General features: G+C 40.4%; 1 protein-coding gene across 1 annotated transcript in view; it reads left to right on the forward strand.

The window, feature by feature from the left end:
* Nucleotides 1-12,937: 12,937 nt before the first annotated feature.
* MYO1B (myosin IB) overlaps nt 12,938-20,908 on the forward strand; it is a 125,039-nt gene continuing 117,068 nt past the window's right edge. Inside the window, exon 1 of the mRNA XM_041124119.1 lies at nt 12,938-12,956. The gene's annotated coding sequence lies outside the window, so the exon portion shown is untranslated. The remainder of the gene's footprint in view (nt 12,957-20,908) is intronic.

Raw genomic sequence — 20,908 nt, forward strand, 5'->3', positions numbered from 1 at the left:
CTTTCTCTGAAGCCTGCTGATCTCTTCTTGTTTCTTTTCTTTCATCACAAGGCTAAATGCCCTGAGCTATCTGTATAATGATTTCAGGCAGCAATCCACATTGTCAGTTTATTTCCCCTGGGTATATTTGGTGTATTTTTGAAAGACAATTTAAAAATTGCATGGATTCATTTGAAAGGAATACAGCAGTTTCTGTTCAATTTTGCCTTACGAGTGCCTCTAGCAGGCTGAATTACCAAAGGCACACAACTTCTTGGAAGCCTAGTGTGGAATGGTAGAGCACAGCTCAACAGGAAAGGTGGTGTTAACACATCATGCCTCTGGTATTTGATGCTCTGGGCAAAGACTTGCAAGACCGGGAAAAGAAAATCACGAATAAGTAGTATCTGCACTTAGTCACGAAGTCTGTATAGGCAGATACCGTTGCTTGCACTTATGCATTTCCAGGTAATTGAGCAATGCAATGAACACAGCTGGCTTTAGTCACAGATTTTCAGTTGCACCTTGAACTTTGAAGAGCTGAACTCTTAGTTGAGACTGAACCTCTGATTTTTCTTGCCATTAAATAAAACCACCTGGAGATTAACAAGTTCGGTAAAAGCAAATTTACTGATTTTGTATTTTCCAAACCAGAGCTAATTAAAATGTTCAGCTCAAATCTGCAAGGATCAAGGCTGCTCAAGATGCTGAGCTCTGCAAATGGCAACTAAATGGCAGTGGCAACTCCAGGCACCCTCCCGGACCTAGCTGTCCCTCTGCAGCGTTGACCGCTCTTTCTGCCGAGCTGTCAGCATGACTTCTAGCCACAAAGAAGATCTTGTACGTTGTGTCTGAACTGGTATGCTGTGCTCTGTAGCTTGTGCAACACAGGTCTTTGGTCACATCTCACCCAAAGGCTTGGACAGCAATTTGCTAAACCCTGTGAGCACTTGTGTTCAGCCTTGCTGACTCTTACAGTTACTGAGCTCAATGATGGCTGAGCTGCTTCCCTCCCACCCACCCTTCTTCCTTCCCCAGCTAAGCAGCTGCGAACTTTGGATCCAAAAACGTGGCAGCGTTAGAGATTGTCCTGCCAGAGCTACTGTCCCTTGAAGCCGTGCCGTCTGTAAGGACAAGTCCTGTGCTGCTCAGGATTCAGAGAGAGAAGTCCTCTGAAAAGCTGGCCTCAGCTAACCCATCCCCAAACATTTCTCCCACCATTAACTGCTTACCGAAAAGCCCCCCCTCCAGATGCTGTCATATGCATTTCCATTTCAGATTGCTGTTCCCCAGTGCTTGGTGCTCATGTTTCATGTCACATCTTGCTAGGGAACGTGTGCTGGTTTCTTTCTTGCCTCTCAATTTCACAGGTGCCTGTGACTAAAGGCCACCACAGTGGTACTGTTCAGGTGCTCTCCTCTGCCTTAAATGTCACTACAGCTTGTGGATGATCTGCGTTTCTGTATCTGGATTTCTAAAAGATTTTGCATATCTGTTTTGCCGTGTCCTTAGTATTTGGTCTGGGTCTTACTCCATATTAAAAGCAGAAGGACTTTTTGTCATCTTCTACCAGGGAATTGGTGATTGAATATCAAGCTTTCCATCTGTTAGTAGCTCTTCTTGTGATAGCTGTGGAAATGCTGTTATGACTGAGCAGAAAAAGTAGATAAATAGGTTTGCAGTCCAGAGATATGTGCGCTGCTGTTCTGCTGTTATTTTTAGAAGACTTGTTCTTAGTTTAATTAAATTCCTTGTTCAGTTTTAGAAGAAAATGTTTTACTGTGATCTGCAATATAATTGTAAAAAAAAGAAATTGCCTCAATAAGCAGGAGGAGGAATTCAGGTGCTCAGCCCACCATGTGTGTTGCAATATGCTAAATGCAAGAAATTATCATCTTTACTGGGTTCATGTTTCCTGCAGAGACTTGAAGTACAAACCAGCTCACCAGTTTATGAAATCAAGGGTAAAGCTGAAGTATCACTTGCCTTGCCTAAGGAAAGAGATACTATGAGACTGGACTTTAAAAAAAGGTGGTGATCAGTTCATCTCACAAAAGAATACAAACAAGCCTCCTGCTGGCCAAGTGTGAAGAACCCTATAAAAATGTTGGATTTGTTTTTGTGTGTGTGTCTGTGTATAGAAGGTGTTTCTGCTAAAATTGACCTCCAGCTTTCTGCTAAGCTCCTGCACAGCTCTGAAAAAAGCTGCACATACAGAGTCAGAGCTAATGGATTTTACAATTAAACACTTTTGCTGACTTACAGGACTCTAACTCTTGATCGAGACACGTGACATCTCAGTTAATGCCATATGGCTTGCTGATTGACGGTTGCATAAACACAGACTTCATAAGGATTATTGCTTGGTTTTCATAGTGCTTTGCATGTTTGACAGGCACGCAATCTATGGACCTCAGGATGCTTTTGAAATTTGCCTCTTTAGTGGCCTGGGTTAATTTTGAGCTTCACAGAAACAAGGTTTCCTTTGTGTTCAGGTGGTGTAAAGATTTCACTGGTCCACTCACAGGCTCCTATGTTTAGTGAAACATGTAAGTTCTTCAATTTTACAAGGATATCTATTTTTAAGCTATTTCGCAGAATCAAGAAAAATTTTGTGGGAAATGTAGTTTAATTGCAGTGGCCATATTGAGGATGGACTGACTCATGAGTGATGAAATTTTGGATGTGTCTGATGAAGCGTAATTCAGATAGAGTTGTAATCTAGGCTTAGGTGATCCTGTTGGGACAGAGGTGATGTGATTTTTCCTAGTAAATGAGACATCTAAATGGAGTCCTTTTTTAAGGAATACATAGCACCAGAGGATACTGCAGGTGTGAAGCGCACACTCTTGCAGCTCATGCCAAGTAATGCTTCTTAAATGGTACACTGGGGCACTATTTTATGTAACTTGCCATCAGATGACATAAATTCTCTGACAACTCTTAACTACACTGAAGCAAGCATTCTTGGAATAGGTTGTCGTACTGGAGCCAAGCAGTTAATCAGGTGTAACATGAGGCTTTGACATGATTTACTGCCTGCTGGTAGCTTGTGCTGGGACTGTATTGTCCTTCTGTATGTACTGTATAATAGTTTTAAGCTGTCCTTGGACAGGGCCCTATTGTAAACAAGCTGTCTGGCTTAACTGGGATATCCTGTAAAAATATGTTAATAAAAACTGAAATCATTGTAAAGGATCCTACTCCTACTATTTCTGTTTCCCAGACTATTCCCACCAGTAAAGTACAGCACATGCTCTTAACTCTTGCTGTGCTGATGCTTTGCTGATGCCTGCTAGTGTTGTAATACTTGTTTCAAAACTGATCAGTCATCACGTGCCATCTCAGCTGGCTGCTGGTGTGTGTGAATTCTCTCCTGCCTCAGCTTACACAATGCAGAAATTACCACCAAAATAAAACTTATTCTCAAGGGGTCACATAACTTTATTAGCGCTTAGTTTATTTCATGTCCCTTCGTGTCTCAGCTTAGCCAGGTCTATGGAGTGAGCTCTGAGGTAGTGCTTTATTTAAGTTAAGGGAGTTTTTAAAATGATTGGTATTAGTCTTTGGTATTAGTATATTATGTCAGGTCCTTGTAGCCTGGAGCTAGTAGGTCAAGATACTGCAGTAAACCCTTCATGGGGTGTAATTTTCAGAAGGAGATTCTGAAAGATATCATCAGACATCAGTCACTGAGGGCAACCTCCACTAGACTTTCTGGCTAGGGATAGATGCTGAAAATGTGAGTTCTTGCAAAATGAGGTGTTGTTTCTTTAAACGGAGAGATGTGCTCCGGTGGGTTTAGACATGCTGAATTTCTTGAGGAAACAGATGCCGAAAGGTGCATACCGAGAGTCTTGTCACAGAAATCACTGAATTTTTTAGGCAGAGTGAGACATTGAGGAGACCCTCAGAGGAGACAGTGACCTGCATGAAGGGCTCTTGTTTTACTAACCCACCTATGGTTCCTGGAGGAACAACACCTCTCTTAAGAGGGACTTGCCTCAGTCAGCAAAGAGTAGCACTAAGCAGTAAGCAGAGCGTGATGCTTTGGAGAGATTTCTGGTTCCTCCCTCTCTTCCCCTCACCCTGGATCTCTGCAAAGCACAAATCCTCTGGAATATGGGCACTAGGATTTCAGCAGGACCTCAAAGGGACCCACTGGCAGCTCTAGAGAAACGCATCAATCCCAGTTTGAAATAGCCCCCTTCCACCCTGTTCGTTTTTCTTAAAGACAAACATGTGATATCCTTCCTTTTGTAAATTAATATGTAATTTTGAATGTAAAGCAGGCATCAAATCTTTTTAGTAAGGATTTGGATCATCCCCATAGTTGGAAACAATACTTGTGTGTTGCATAGTGGTTTGGGGATGGGAGGGTCATGTGTGTGCAGCTGTTAAAAGCCGTTAAAAAGTGACTTGAGCCCCCCTGAGAGCAAGCCTAGGATTAACTGTAAATTGATATAGCAGTTCTCAACCCCAAATTTCAGATTTCTGCATGGCAGAGGTTTGCTAAATGTTCTTATTCCAGGTATTCTGGTTACACTAATCTTTCATGTACTTTTAAAAACGGACTGCACAGCAAGCCATCGGGTGTTGTTACAATTTAATAATTGAAGAGTTAATCTTTCAAATCTGAATGAGAAGCGTGAATGCCCTTGATGTATTTCCAACATAGTAGTTAATTTAAAACTTATCTTAAGAAATAAGAAAGAAAAAAAGGACTGACAGTTTTGATTTTATATTACAAAAGGAAAAAATATTTTTCTTGCTTGGTTTTTAAATTTAGAAAGGTATGTTGTCTTTGCTCTGGTAAATGTTTGTCACTGAATGCTCTAGGACTTAGTGTTGTGATTGTGCTGCTTAAAGGTTGTGTGGATTGTCCAGCTCGTAGTTCACAAACAAGTTTCACCATGTCTAGTGCACACAGGCGACTCATGGGGGCTTACAAAAGTGACCCAGCCTTGGGTTGCCTTGAGGCCCTCTGTAGACAGTTTAGCCCTGGGTCGTCTGATAAACCCTAAACTAAACAGGGCAGTGGCTGCACCATTCAAAGAACCAAGACCTGAACTGAGCCTTGAAATCCCTTAACAAATAGTATGCCCTGAGTCTCAGTCCAACCACTATTCAGTTGCCTGAGGAAGCAAGGTAAAAAAAACCCCAAACCTGGAGGGTTTCAGCTTCAGTTTCAAATGACAACCTTGTGTATTCAAACAATCACAGACCAACAAAGGAAAGATAAGGGGAAACTTCACTCAGATATACATAATCCATTTAGGCATATATCATAATCCACTCAGACATAGTCATACACACCATTCCACAAGTCAGGGGATAAAAACTCTAAGATTCAGGTTGGAAATGGGGGAGTCACTTCTGCAACTATACAGTTGGCTAGGGAAGGAAACCCTTCCCCCCCTTGATCGGGACGCCGGTTGAGGTAACTTCCCTGGGATTGAAAGCCCTTACCTGGAGGGGTAAGTGAATGTTGTTTATGCTTTAAGTTTGTAAACGCGTGTGTGCTTGTGGTTGTCTGTGAATCGCTTGTGGTTGTAATAATGTACTATTCTTCCCTTAAAAAATTGCAGTAGTGCATTCCTCCATTGTATCTGTAAAACCTGCAATAGTGCTGTGTTAAGTCTGTAAGTGAAGTTCAAATAAATCATTTGTTTGAATCTTGCAGTTAAGTCTGCGAGTGAAGTTCAAGTCGTTTGCTTGAACCTTGCAGTTAAGTCCTTTTCCATCACATTAAAGGTTCAGTAGAGCTTGGAAGAAAATTTGGCAGTGTTGGGCAGAACAAGATGGTGGGTCCTGATTTAGGTTTGAAAGAAGCTTGCAAGCAAACCTCCTGTGGTGTAAACATTGCTTCCTTGGTTCTGGCATCTTTTTTTTTTTCTTCTTTTTTTTTTCCTTTATCTGATTAGTTTGAAGTTACTGGGGTGAACTTCAAAAGGTGGGTGCGCTGGTTGTTTTCTAGGCATCAGTAACAAAAGTGAAATTACTTCATCAAGACAGTGGAGCTGGGCGTCTGAGGTAACGTGTTCACTGGGTAAGCAAGGAGCGCTTTCGGGTGGAGTAGTTACCTGCAGGGAGACACTTCCCTGTAAAACCCTGTAGCTTACCAAATCCAGCTGTCGTGCCTCAGTGCTGCAGCGGAGGCGAAGCGGAGGTATTGACCTCAGCCAGCAGCTTCAGACAGAAACGGTACTTGCGCGGGGCGGAGGCGCCAGCGGCAGAGACCTGGTGCCGATACTGGCCTCGAGTGTTTCTGCCGAGGCGAAAGCCCCGCGTGACCCCTCTCTGCGAGGGTTTGACGAAATAGCAGCGGCGTGAGTTGTCCTGCTGTGGAACGGTTTGATGACGGTGGTGAAGGCAGAGTTGCAGAAAGGACGGGGTGCCTAGCCAGGCTGGTTAACTCTTGGTAGGCGGCAGCGTGGCCCAGGCCTGGCGAGCCCAGAGCAGCTGCTCCAGCTACGTCGGTTCCTATGCGCTCGTGTTGATGGACAGCCGTTCCCCCAGTAGCTCCTGGGTATTTTGGAGACCTTTGGGTAAGCCCACGAAGCGCTTCCTGAGGTAAGAGTGAATAATTTTGAGGTGCCAGAGAGCTAGAAGCAACTAATCATTTCAAACAGCCTGAAAACGGTGGCAGTCGGCTAGCTGTTGGGCCTGGCTCTATAGTTTACCTGTATTTGCAATCGCCACTGATTACTGCCACTTGAAAGCCAAAAAGATTCAGGAGGTGGAAAACCATATCCTTAAGTTCACGGAAGTGTTTCATTTTTAAAAGGCCACAGTTTATTATTTGTTTTGACTCCTGTGAGTAGGACCAGTTCCAACAGCCGTGGGAGCAGCTATGCAGGACAGTGATCGCCGCTTTTCAGTGGGAATATAGAGCCCGTGAGTTAGTGTGTACCTTTTGTGTCTGCTTATATGATTTTTTATTGTTTTGTTGCTGTTTTTGTTAACCGTTAGCTTAACGAAAACACAAGGAATGGAACCTAATTTTTAAAATATAACTGTCTTCAGAGCAACAACAACAGAAGCAATCATATAACCTTGCATGTAAATGAACATCAATGACTGTTGGGGGGGAAATACAGACAAATCGCTCATTTTTAATAAAGAAACTGTTTCCCTCCCCTAACATACTGCTTTTTGTTTTTGTTCCTCAGCTCCTGTCTGCACCTGTTTGTACGGGGGTTGGACAACCTATTTTCAGAAAGGTAAAGCTGAATGCTTTCCCATTCATATAAAAAGGTGATGAACCATGGTTTTCATAATATTGTTTATTCACTCAAATGTCATAGTCATGATGGTCATGTCTTGCAAAACATTTTGCTCTAACTTGTCTCTAAATTTTTCATTGACGTAGTTCAAATTCATCATTCGTTTCCCTCCCTAAGCCAATGAGACTCAGGAGGGAGTCATGGCAGAAGGTTAAAGCCTATTGTATAATTCGGTATTTAAGCTGCATGCCTTTTGCATACAGTAAAAGCATCAGGGATTAATGAAAGCATTTTAATGGATTTCTATATTCATGAATCATAGCAGAACCGTGAGATCACGAGAGCGAGCCTGACTACCAGATTTTCAGACTGGGTAGTGGTACTCTGTGTTATCAAGTATAGTTTTAATATGCATGTGAAAAATTACCTGATGAATGAATGGTGGTTTTATTTTCCCCATTGTATTTTTATACTGTATAAGATGCATGATAAAACTAATCAAAATAATTTTGACAAATGGAGAATTGATACCTTAAATTTGATCACAAGACCAATCCCTTGCCTTCCAGACTAATGTGTCTTTTGTCCTTTTTCTGAAAAACTGAAGCTACTCTAGAATGTCATTTTACAATTCATACAAGATATTCGCTGGATTCACATTCATTCCCAATTAGTGATAAAATAAGTGATATTTTCCTACAAATACATTCAACAAAAAGCATCACAGTAAAGTAATCATCTGTTCATTTAAAGTTAAGGTAAGAAGACAGGTTAAATCTGCCTGTGACGTATAAGTTATCTCTTGGCATGTGGAACAATGACTCTGTGTAATGCCCAGAAACCAGACTGCTCAGTACACTGAAATGGTGATGTAAAAAATGGCTGGAAGTGTACAGCAGAGGACGGTCTTGCCCATGAGCAGTTTTTGCTGCCTCTGCGTTCTGCGACTGGCAGAGCAGAGCTTGGTCTGCAGCCACTGGAAGTGTTTCGGTAAAGCAATTTAGAATATCCTGGATCTGAAATAAGTTAATACTTCTATTCATTCTCTTAACAGTCTTAACATATTGACCTGATTTATGATCCCCCTCAGATTTCTCTAAGAAGAGGCTGTAGGAAGCTGCTTTTACCGTTGATCTTGAGGAGTGCAGGATCCATGTTGTAGGCTCGATAAATGGGGTTTCTTTTATCCTGTATCTTGTATGCTGTACCTGTATCTTATCCGCATGGACTTACATAGCAGGATTGTAAAAATGCTGCAGTCTGAATTGCCCTCATTCTGCCACCAAATTACCAATGCCTAAGCCTTGGAAGTCAAGGATTCTTGTAACTTCCCTGCCACAAGTCCACTATAGCATTTTGAGGACAACAGCGTGTGTCGATTCTGAACACAAGACTAGAAAGCTATTACTTAATATTGCTAACAAATACAGAATTCATAGATGAAATGTCACCTTATGCATCATTGCCATCCATGAAGAAAATAGAATCAGTGCGTATGGCTTGTACCTCACTTTTTTTTTTTCTTGAAATGCTAGGGAGCCTAACTTCTCCCTTTCTAATGAGACCCTTTTACTTCATTCTGGCATTGTCAATGGGCCTTAGTCAGGCTGAGTTTCATGCTGTTCCTCGAAGGTCCCCTATACTGCTGGAGGGAGTCATAAGGAGTATTTAATACAGATGTAAATCAGACATAGTGCTCTATCCAGGAGACAATAGCCCTGTTCATAGCTCTGTTTATAAAGTTATTAAAGAGCAAGGAGAGTGACTGCAAAATAGCGGAATGAACAGACATGTCCAAACGCCATTAGAAACTGAACAAGCTGGACAGAAATTCACGTTTTCTTATAAAGTGATAATTGTTTCCTATAGAGACCATATGGAGCTTGACAAGAATAGCTGAGATGACCCTTACAGTTTTAGACATGAGCTTTCCTTAACCAATCATTAAATTGGTTAATGGCTCCCTGCCCCCCCCCCCCCGCCCCAATCAAGATAAAGCAGCTACAGTGAAGCACATATAGTGGATAATGCTATGAATGCTTTCCATGTAGATATAATTTGCCCATCTGAGCAATGACATAAAAATGTCTAACAGTGTTCTAAAGAAAATGGCAATGCATACATTTAGGCAGACCTTGGTCGATGGCTTACAATTCTTTGTAAGATCTTTGCATGTTTGCAAAAGATGCAGGGCTTGCAGAAATGAAGACATATAGAATACAGGATTTAATACATAGCACTAGTCCAAATTGACTGTTTTAGGACATGGGGGAGAATTCTCATCTAGTTATTACTATGCATATTTTTTTTCAATTTTCCTGATATAGTTTCAAAGCGTAGAAATACCATTTTGCCCCTCTCCTGATTGCTGAAGACATTTTGATTATTAAAATACATTTTGTATAATTTCTTCACTTAGCCTTACAGTGCCCCCTTTGAGCATCTGTTTTAATTATACTGAAGCAAGCTATGATTTCGCTGGCTTAAAATTTCCAAGACTGGATGCCAGTAGCAATGTGTTTGGCTACTGCCTTACTCTAGTTCTGCCAAAGCAGAAACTCCCCAGGCTATTCACTTCTGATTTTTTTTTTCTTTTTCTTTTTTTTTTTTTTTTTTTTTTGTGGGTGTCAAACCTTAAAACAAGAGATGCATGATCCAGTGTTAGTTTTGACTGGCTTTCAGACTCGTTTATCAACACATGTCCCTTCTTCTGTGCAAAAATAGTACATAGGAGATCCATAATAATGGAAAAAAATTCCACTAGCTTTAGCAACGAGAAGAGAAGGGATCAGAATAGGCCCAGCGTGAAAATGTTGTGGTGGTGAATATTAAGCCTTGCAGTTAATGTTTATAGCTGTAGAGGATGTTTTCTTGTAATCTTATTCTTGTCTTTATAGTTATTATACTGAGTAACTTATTCTGTTTGCTCAGGAGATGTCTGTGTTTGGTATCCTGTGGAGCTGGAATATGTAATGCTTTCTTCTTTTTTAGGAAGTGTACACTGAAGAAAGAGAATAAGACAATATTTAACACATCCCTTGTGCAAATAAAATAAGTTACTATAGAATACTGTTATGTTTGAAATCAGCTATAGCTAACTGGTTAACAAGGAAAGCGGGGGCAGGGGGGGAGGAGATGCTGCTTGAGATTTCTTGACACAGATAATGGAAGGACTCAAGCAGATGAGCAGGATTTCTATTTTTTTTAAAAAAAAAAACAAACCGAACTTGTTCTTTGTTTACTTTTTAAGTGCCAACTGAAAAAATGTGACATCTAAGATCAGTGATTAGCCTTACTCTTTTTTTTTTTTTAAGACAAGTCATAGGTATGCATGGTCTCCCTAGTTAAAATTACAAATTGCTTAATATTAAATTAAATGAGCGATTATGCCTCAAAACACCAACTCTGAAGGAATGTCTGCAGTGAAGACTAAAGCATGACTTCAGTTCATGCAAGCAGCCCTTGTTAGTCTCCATTCTGCCATGACTACGCCCTTGGCCGTATCAAAGGTAGTTCAGAAGCAGTCTGGGGGCTCCCATCCATGGGTTCCAGCTGCTGTAGCTGGTAGGTATTCTCCTAAGTTTAAAAGGTCAGCTGGCATCTGGGGGCAGACTGTTTCTCTTTTCCTTTCTCTTATTCAGCTTACGTTTCTCTTACTCAGCTTACATTTACTTAGGAAAATAGAAGTTGAGGGGAGCAGTTTCCTCAGCTGTGTCATGGTCTTCTGCTAATGAGGACAAGCAAGCTGTGTGTCCTGAAGGAAAAAATTGCTATTTAAGTGATAATTGGGTGTTCTTGTGTTGGATATCAGTGTGGTGGTGTATTTAACCCTGTGTGAAGCAGTGGCACAATCCTAGACTGTGCTTGGGCTTCGGGAAGTTTGTCTTGCTGTATGCTTTTTCTTAAGTACAGAGATAAAGTTATTCTAAACAAAATTTCCTGGAATGGGTGTCTGTTTTGAAAGATCCATGTAATGTGGACAAGGGACAATTATGTTGACAATGACATTTCCATCACATCTTTATGTAAATAACTTTGAATATGAGCTTCGTGATGTGTTGTATTTGGAGTGGTGGCAGATAAGAGCTTTGGAACAAAACCAGGCTTTCCTGAGGAAGTGTTAATGCAGCTGCGGGATCAAACTAAAAGGTGAAGTCCTTCACCACCTGATACCTGCAAAGCTCCAGTCTTAGAGCAGAAAACAGTTTATTTGCTGAATATGTATTTCACTAAATTTCCTAAAAGTTTGATTGCAGTGAGGGCTGAAAAACCAAGAGGGATAAGAGGCGGCAGAAGTAGCTGCAACCTTTCTTCCACTCCAGTTGGAAAGGATGTAGAGGACTAAATGAGCTTCACTGGCAAGTAAGAGTGCACTTGCCCCTTAATTAGTTGAATCTTGCTTGCAGAGGATAGGGCTTTGTTTCTGTGGGTGGCTGAACATAGTAATTGTTATTTCATACCCTTTTCTATGCACATCTTTCTGTTGCAACTTTTTTCTTCAAAAACTTCAAAGATTAAACTGCAGTGTTACTGAAAAAGTCAATAATACAGATGCTGAGTGAGCCAGAGCAATAAGAAAGGAGTCTACCCTGAGGGAAGGAGTAGGAAGCCTCAGTGCAACATATTGAATGTTTCAACAGTGATATGTCCATGTTTAATAAATTCTTGAGAAGCTGTTGTGCAACAGTACACAGAACAGATCAGTGAGTAAGCATTTGAAAAGCCTTGTTTTAGTAGATTAATAATTATGCAGGGCTATTCTAATTTCACAGGAGATATTTTAGTGTATGATCTGAACTACTATATATGAAAAGTGTAAGTTCAAAAGGCTTCATAAAAATCTAATATTAGTAGAAACAGTTTCATGATTAAAAAAATTGCACAAAGGCCTTTTTATTTTAAATTAAACACCTGTATGGTTTTTGCAACAATATTGCAGCTGTAGACTAGTGACATAATCAAAAAACAATAAAAAACTAATCAAAGGATAAAATAAACCTATATAAATTCACCTCATAAATGAGGTGAAGAGACTAGTTTTCCGAAGGGTTTGTTTTTAAAACTGATGTGATATTTAGTTTCTGGCTTTCAGTATGGCTTTTAATTTGGAATCCTCTGCTCCTAACATGCGCAAGGAATTGCAAAACCATAGCTAACATTAGTACATCCAGTTGTGTTGGTATTGTTACCTTTGGCACAAAGATTCAGCATCTCTTTTTAGCTTTTAGATACAGGAGCACAAAGTAAAAGTCTTTTAGAGTGAGAATGTGCCTTTCTGTTTTCTAGTAAGGCTCCAGAACAGTTTCCTTTAGTCTCTGGGTTTACAAGGACAGCCCAAAACTAGGCCTACGTGGCTGAGGCAAAATTGCATCAAATCCTGAACATTTTGCTATCTAAAGTCCAGCCACTGCCACTCAGGTTAAGCTCATTCCTTTTGGCCTGACCAATGCTTAGCAAATAAATCTGGCTGTTCAAAAGATTGAGGACATGATAAACTCAGATACTTGCCCATATCACAATCTGGATGTTTAAACAAGACCAAGTTGTTCATTAACATTGATAGCCTTTAAAAGAAATTCTTCCTTAGGTCTGGGCTTGATTAAGGCCTCATGCCTCTCAAACTGCACTGTCAGGAGATGAGCAACTGCAGACTAATCAGTGTTGATATCCTAGTTTCTGCTCTGAAAAAAAGAACCAATGAACCAATGCATTTTCCTCACAAGCTTCGAAATGTCAAAGTGGCAATAGTTGGTGAGTGTTTGTATGAAATGTGCAGTGGTCTCTGCAGTGCTCGTTCATTCCTCTGAGCCCATGTCTGCTGGAATTTCTCACATGGATAAACTTATCTGTTCTTTAAAGAAGAAAATGTAAATTAATGTCTTTTGTAGGAAACGTGCTGAATAAGGATCTCCTACAGACCTAGTTCTGTATGTAGGCAGAGACATTTTCTGGACTCTAGCCATTCATTTTTCTCCCTACAGTCAAAAACATTCATTATAGCCTACGTAGTTTTACTTGAAGTCTACCAGCGTTGTTTGCAATAAAGAATCCAGCCTTTTGGAGACTTTTCTATCTTTTCTGGTATGCTGTCTTGATAAAGTTACCAGCCCTAATTCTTCCAATATGGCAAATGTGTTTTATCCGTCCTTTCATCAGACCACAGAAACTCCCTTGCCATGAGTGTTCTTTTCAAGGGCTTGAATAGCATACGTATCCTCAGTATCTGCTTCTCTGTTGCCTTTTTACATTGTTTGTCCTGTGTTTCAACAGCCTGCTCTGTTTTGTGACCTTGCTGACACATCATTGACTTTGACAGCATGCTTGGCATGATGCTAAACCATTACGCAGAATGGTTCCCTGTAAAGTACAGTGTGGTAACCCTCATCATGCATCGTATAGTGAAAGTTTTTCTGGCATTGTCCCTGCTGAGGTAACTGCTAGATATAAGAGGCAGTACAGCAAGAGCTCTTCTCATTCTTTTTGCACAGGCATTAAAGAAGCAAATGAGATGAGGAAGGGGGCAGGCACCCTTTTCTGTCATCAGTTTTCTAGTATTTATAAGATGTATGGCAGGAACAATCCTTGTGCTTCACTAAAGTACAACGCATCTAACTCTCACTGGCTCTTGGGATGGGTGATGTGCTGGAGGAAAGGTTCCTTTTTTATCTCTTTCTCTCAGGACCCCCTCTCTCATTAATTTTTTAAGGCAAAAAGAGTAATTCGTCCCTTAAGGAGGTGCTTCAGAGCTCACAGACAAATCATACAGACGAAATGGCAGCTTTCTAGCTATTTTCTCTCTCAGTTGTGCGTTCCTAAAGAGAATAATCATAGAAACCATAGGGTCATGTGTGAGCCCTTTCTAGTTGCGTGTTATATTAAAACAGTAAATCACTTTCTTTCATGAATGTGCTTTTTCTGTGTGGAAGCTGTTGAGTAATTTAGTCCAAAGTCAACTGAACATCTTTAGTTACTTCAGAGATAACGTGTCCTACAGATGGTTTCAATTAATATTTGTTCCGGGCTGTCTAAAGCAAGCAGCCAGTTTTCTTGTTTAGTAAGTGTCAGTTAGAAATATCTCTATTTATGCACGTGAAGTGTGACCTTCAGACCTGTTGTGGTCTGTGGGGTAATACCTCCAAAATGGCTTGGCACAGGGTTTTAATTTATGTCCTTCTCTCTTTACCTTTCTTTACCCCATGTTGGAAGTGGGCACAGTACCCAGGGCTTGTGGGACAGTCAGCCCCAAGCCTGTGCATCTGTTCAAGGAACAAAAATAGCGATCTTTGTTAAGCAGTTATTATGGATTTTACAGAGTATATTTTCGATGTTCAAAGCCTGGTTCAGCCCAGCTCTTCTGCTTCAAATAAGCATGCATTTAGGAATAGTACTTAAACATGAACATGGTTTATGCACTTCACTGGCTGCAGTCCTTCAAAAAGTAGTGGGACCTTTTTAGTTAAACCAGTATTGGAGATAAAGATGGTTTATTACTTGCACAATAACAGTGTTTCTTAATGAGTGAATATGAAATAACAAAGTTGATGCTTTGAAGAAAAGACAGACTGTGACCATCTATTGATGGGATCCATGAAAGCAAGGACCAAACAGCATAAATATATAGAATTTGATCATGATGTGTACATTTTGTTTATGTAAAAATGAGAATCTGTGTATTACACAGAATAACAATCACAGAGACTAGCTAAATCATACACAATCAGTGAATGCTGGAAGTGTTCGTGTTAAGTTACATTTTGACAGAGAGACTAGTGATTAATCTGGTGACATTCAATAAAGCATATTCTTGGATTCAAACAGGTAGTGGAATAGCTTGAGTAACTGCATTGATGAGGAGTTAATAGGGCAACGTAGAGGAAAGTTGCATTGATGTGTTTGCTCTGTTTCTATTTGGACAGAGTTAAAAGTTTGGCTGAGGCATCAGTTATGTCACTGTTGCCTTGGTTCTTCCAGTAAAGTTGCAGTTGGTTCACGCTGGTGTAGCTGGGGCTGGATGCAAGATCCTTGTTTCAAGAAGGTTGCAAATAGCATGTCTTACAAGCACTGCATTCACCTATGATGGAAGCAGAAACACACCGTATACATATGTTATTAATTTGCTTCTTGTTGGCGAAAATTTGCACTCCTTAAGAGTTCACTATGTTGTAATAAAGCTGGAGAACAAAGAAATTGCTATTTCACTGCATATAAGACATGCGTAATCCCCAGTGAGTAGTTAACATTTGGTGAACGTAGGAAGAACTCTGGTGCTGGCAACGTCTGTCTGGCACGTGCTGTCACATCCTTCACAGCTGGGTTACCTTCCACAGGCTTTTCTTGCAATTAAGTTGGAAGAAAAAATTGTCCTTATGTGCCCTAGATAAGTTGATCTCTTTTCTTTAGCTAGCAGAGGAAGTGGAAAGCTCTCAAGCTTACAAAATTATTAAGATGGAACTCCCAGAAACATCTTGTTTCTGAGTTCTTTAGCCATTGATTTTTCCATGCTGCCCTTCTCTTTATTATTTATACTGCTTTCATTGTTGCTACCATACATAGACCAGTGGATAGCCAGCAAAGAGTTTGGCTGAATTGTCCATCTGTCTGCACTTTTGCTTGGAGTCAAAAAGGGTTTGAAGCTGCAGCCTAAAACTTGCATAGTCAGTTCCCCTTTAAACTCTTCTTTAAGAAAATCACAAAGGTGAGAGAATCATACGTAACTAAAGGAAATACATGCATAGTAACTTCCTCACCTGTAACTACCTGGACACCATTCAGTACTAGTATTTAGCGTGAGACCTTTTACAAGGTCATTCTCTTTTAAACTTCTGTTGGCTTAAGTGGTGCAACTCCTTTTCTAACACTGTCTTCTGTCAATTACTTCTGTAAGAAGTGAGCTTTCATTTTTCAAATTCTAGTGCAAATTGCAGACCAGTTATAAATAGTGGGAAAAATAATAATAAAGCATAACTAACTTCTCATTAGAAGTCTTGATAAATATATTGTAGAAATTTCACATCATTTCATACTACCATACAGGAATGGTCATTTCCAGTCTGCAGCAACTTGTTAAACCTCAATATGTGATGTGCGGGATTTATTGTTATAATAATCTTGGGTTTATTCTGAAAATAAGTTTTCAGATACCTACGGTTCAATTCCAATGCTTTTGTGTTGGGTAATTTTGTTTGCAAGAATAGTCGTAGTCCAATATCCTTAATCCAAGTACAAGTTTTCTTTCTAAGCAGAGTCCTTGATAACAGAGGACCATACAAAGCACAAGAATATGTCATTGCTACGTTCATATGCCTTTGGGAAGGAGGATCCCCACAAACAGATGTTATGTGTGGTTAGAAATCTCAGTGTAAGTGCAGCTCTATCTTTAACACATCACTTATTGTGCTTGGGAATCCACAAAACCACATACATTACAAAATCAAAGAGTTCTGTGAGTAGTATATAAAATGGGAAAGGAATATCCATAATTACCCTGCTGCAAAAATTTTCAGGCTGTATATCCCCGTATGCACAGAGATTGCAGCATGAATACTTTACTGGTGATATTTGTGTTTCGGTGCACAGAGACTCTTCTCCCTAGTGCTGCATGGTTTCAAACTGAAGATTTTTCCCTTGCCACTTAATGGGAGGACTGATCTGACATGAACTTTTGAATCTCACAGGACACTGGGCCTTTCCCTCCCCTAATTATGGTTTTTACAGTTTGCTTGAGGGGGTGCTTGTGAAGGGATGCATGCAGCTATGTCTCAAAAAGATTTCTTTTACAGAGGGAGGAAAGATTAATTTGTTCTACTAGGAAAAATGGGACCTTCTCCTGTTCTGTAACATCAACAGTACAATCCGTTGGGTGGGTAGGAGAATGTTATTTAGGAAGTCTGAAATTTCAAGTGTTACCTCTGATCAAACTCTTCCTTAAGCTCTTGAAATATGTTCCAAGTTTGCAGAATTAATGAGATGACAGTTCAGAAGGTTCTTGTAGCTCTCTTGTGGTTTTCGTTTTCTTTTTTTCTGTGTTTGTTTCATTTTGTTTTGTTTTGTTTTTTTATTTTAATGGCTGTACTTACTCTTGAACTGAAAAGCACAGTTACTAAGCAGGTTAGCAGGGAAGGTTGTATGTGGTTTGTTTGAAAAATAGTAAGAGAAGACGACCTGTTTGGGGACTCCTGGTTTTGTGACTCAGTGTGCTGATCCAGCAGCTAGCGAGTCAATCAGACACTGCAGTATCTGCTTCCTTGGGGAGTCCTTTTTTCTGTACACTGTATCCCAGGTACTTACAAAGAGAAACCAGAAAATAATCACTCAGGTACGTAAGAGGGTGGTGCTTAGCCCTTCAGAGCAGATGAAGCATACTGAGGTTTGTTCTACCTGGTGGCTATTGCATCTGGCTACTGAGGTCACTGGATCAGACTGGGGATGTGCCCTTGTACAACAGGCTCACAGAGCTGCAGATCCTGCCAGTGTTGAATTCTCTGGGAGTTTTTCCATCATTCCTCCCCGCTGGCTGCTGAGGAGGACATCCAAACCCATTTTCAGGGGAAATTTTCTTGAACCGAACGAGCTGCTCCCAGATTTATCCCCAGTCAGTTTTAAAATGTGTTTTCAAAGGAAACAACTGTGGAAATGAAACTTCAAACATGTTGCTATTGTAACTTGTTCGTGCTAATGTAAAGATCTCACCAGTGTTAGCATTGATGGGGGAACTTTTCCAGATGTGCCTTTTGAGAGGCCCGAACATGTTGATGTCTCTAGGGAGCACTCAGCCGCTAGATAGAGCCTGCTGTGCGATGGCAGAAGGTGGGGGCTGAGCCACCTCCATACCAGGGGTTTCTTGGCTATCACAAGACTGTTAGCGTGAAACATACAGGTTGGGTTGGTGGACTTTGGTAGCTTGCGTCAAGTACCAAACTGATTTCAAGCCTGAATTAGCCAGAAAAAAGTGAATGCTGCTTCTCAGATCCTGTCCTGTGCTTAATGCCAACATACAGGGTGAAATCTTCCCTGGGGTGGCCTCTTCTCTTGAATTCTAGGTCTGGATCCTCAGGCTGTCTTATGCAGGTCTTCGTTGCAAAGGAGAAAAAATACCATGCTAATTGAAGACATATTGCTGCCTCTGGACAAAAAGGGAGAGTCCCTATTTGGCAAAACGAGGAGACATTATGGCAAAATGGAAAGCTGACAGTGTTTTGACAGGTGGGAATACAAATCCTGTATAAGATCCACAGTTGGAGAAGGCAGGTGATCGATCTCAGTACTGAATTAACCGATGCTTTCCAAAGCACCTGAGGAGCATTCCAGCACGTGGCTGTACAGAGCCACTGCTTGTTAGTTCTAACTTGTATGCAGTTTAATTTGCCACAGGTGGGTGGAGGATGAGCTGTGTTCATGTACAGTCTTTGCTTTCTGGTTTTCCAGTCACAAAACTGGAATTCTCTTGACCGCTGGCAGCTTGCTTGTTGAATCATTCACTTGTGTGCAGACAGAGCTCAAACCTGTGGCCATTTTCCATGACAAAGAAGACAGAGACTATTATTGTTAAATCCCCATGCTCAGTCTTGGAGCAAGATTTCCTGTCGTTGTCTTATGAGTATTGGGTTTTTTTGCTTGAAGTGGAAAAGTATTATAACTACTGTAGGGTATATGCCCACAACTTCTGATACGCACTCAGTCCCACTGATTTAGAACAGAGGTATAGCTACAACATTTTATGAGTGTGCAGAATTTTCTCACTCAGCATAGGAAAAATGGCTAAGCTTGGTCTTGTGGCTAAGCATGAGATTAGAAACAGGGACATCTAAATTGTGCTTTCAGCTCTGTCAAGGAATTGCTGTATTTTTTTTGGTTGAGTTATTCTTGCTGACTCAATTTCCTCCTTTATGAACAGTAATAATTTGATCTCACGTAGTTAATTTCTCCATATATGAGAATTGTATATCCAGACAAGTATGAAATAATAAATAATGTCAATCAGTAACTATCCTTGGTGTCTGAAGGAAAGATTAAGAAAAACAAGGATTGGGTTTTTTTTTCTTTTTTTCTTTTTTTTTAACTATTGAAAGCTAATTTTAACTTACAAATAATAATATCTGTCTTAAGTACTGATTTGTTAATTACGGTATTTAAATGCATGGTTCAACCAACTAAATGCATTTGAGAGCACTTCTACCTCCCATCCAATTTTATCGAACAGTATCAGATGTTTCTGTATTTCTAGTGAACTACCCTCATCCTAGAGCCATGAACACAACTGAGACTAGATTACCATCCTGCCTTGCTGCAAATCCTGACAGGCAGTACAAATTATGGTTCACAGTAGTTCTGGTTTTGTTCTCTGAAGTGGCTGGCTCAGCTATTCTTTGCCTTCTTTTCTTGGCAAGGTTGGCTAGGAGGTACTTGTAGCTATTAACTAGTGCTCTTCTAATTGCCAGGGACTGTCATAGGCAAATCCAAGGACTGTTGTGTGTTTGATTCATGGTTTGTCCGTCTAAACAGGACTCTCAGTCTCCACAGTTTTGCCCTTGCAGTCTTAGCAACAGCTAGTTTTGCAGTTGGTTTTGTATCTGACTTGGTTGGCTTGTGAAGCCATAGGCCTTAAGGCTGTAATCAAGAAACTATAATCCACCCTGTGGAAATGTGCAAAAAAAGAAAAGGAAAAAAAAAAAAAAGGGTCATCTGTAAATAAGCAGCTCCTAAACTGCTCTGATGTACATGGGTGTCTGCCACAACTTCTGGCGAGTCTGTGATTCGGGAGCTGCAAAACAGGGATGCAGCCACATTCCCGTTTTCTTTCTGAAATTGCTATAGGCTCTTGCCAAATGAAGCGTCTGCCTACACCCTTTCAGAATGACGTGTGTGTGCTAAAGAAAGCATACGTAATGATTCAGTAATTGGAAATTCCCCTTAAATATCCTCTAGGTTATATCTAAGATTCAAAAGAGACCTGAATGTGTGTTGAATACTGATTATCCCTGATCTCTTATATGGTCGAGGATATACCATTTGGCTTTAAGAAATGAGCCATTTCTTAAAGAAAAGAATTCTTGGTATCTGCCTGATCATCTGTGACCAGGCATGTCTTTCAGTTTATTTTAGATTTTTTTTTTTTTCCCCCCATTTACTGCAGAATGTGTCAGTAGTAATTATGGTAGTCCAGTAGGTGTAGTAAAAAGAAAAAAAAAAAATTTCTAGATTGAGTTGTGATGCCCTTTGCATTGCACTAACTTGCTTCAGGGCAAGAACACAGGTTTCAGGACCAATGTTTCTTTGCTTACTCTACAAAGCAAAGAGTGTAAGATACAGCGTTAGGCTGCTAATTCACATTTTATAAAGACTGAGAATGGAAAATTGCCCCAGAATAAGGATGGGTAATGAGATACCTTCTTTTGCACAGATCTGAAACAAGGCGGGAAGGCTAGGGGAAAACTCTGGATATTTTTGGTTTGTTTCCTGGAGGAGAAGGCAGCCTCATGAGGATGCTTAATATTATCTGTGTTATAAATGCTACCAAATATCACCAGCTGTTACAGATGGACATTCTTATTTACAGGAATCTAAGCATCAAATGGCCATGAAGAGTGTGTCTGAGAAGTAGCCACCGTTTAACCCTACTGAAGCACAGCAGTAGGACCATGGAAGGAAACCTACACTGCTTTTTTCCTGTGCTGACGTTTCTCTTTGGATGAAATAGAGAATTT

Source organism: Aquila chrysaetos, chromosome 6, assembly GCF_900496995.4.
Source record: "Aquila chrysaetos chrysaetos chromosome 6, bAquChr1.4, whole genome shotgun sequence".
Taxonomy (NCBI): domain Eukaryota; kingdom Metazoa; phylum Chordata; class Aves; order Accipitriformes; family Accipitridae; genus Aquila; species Aquila chrysaetos.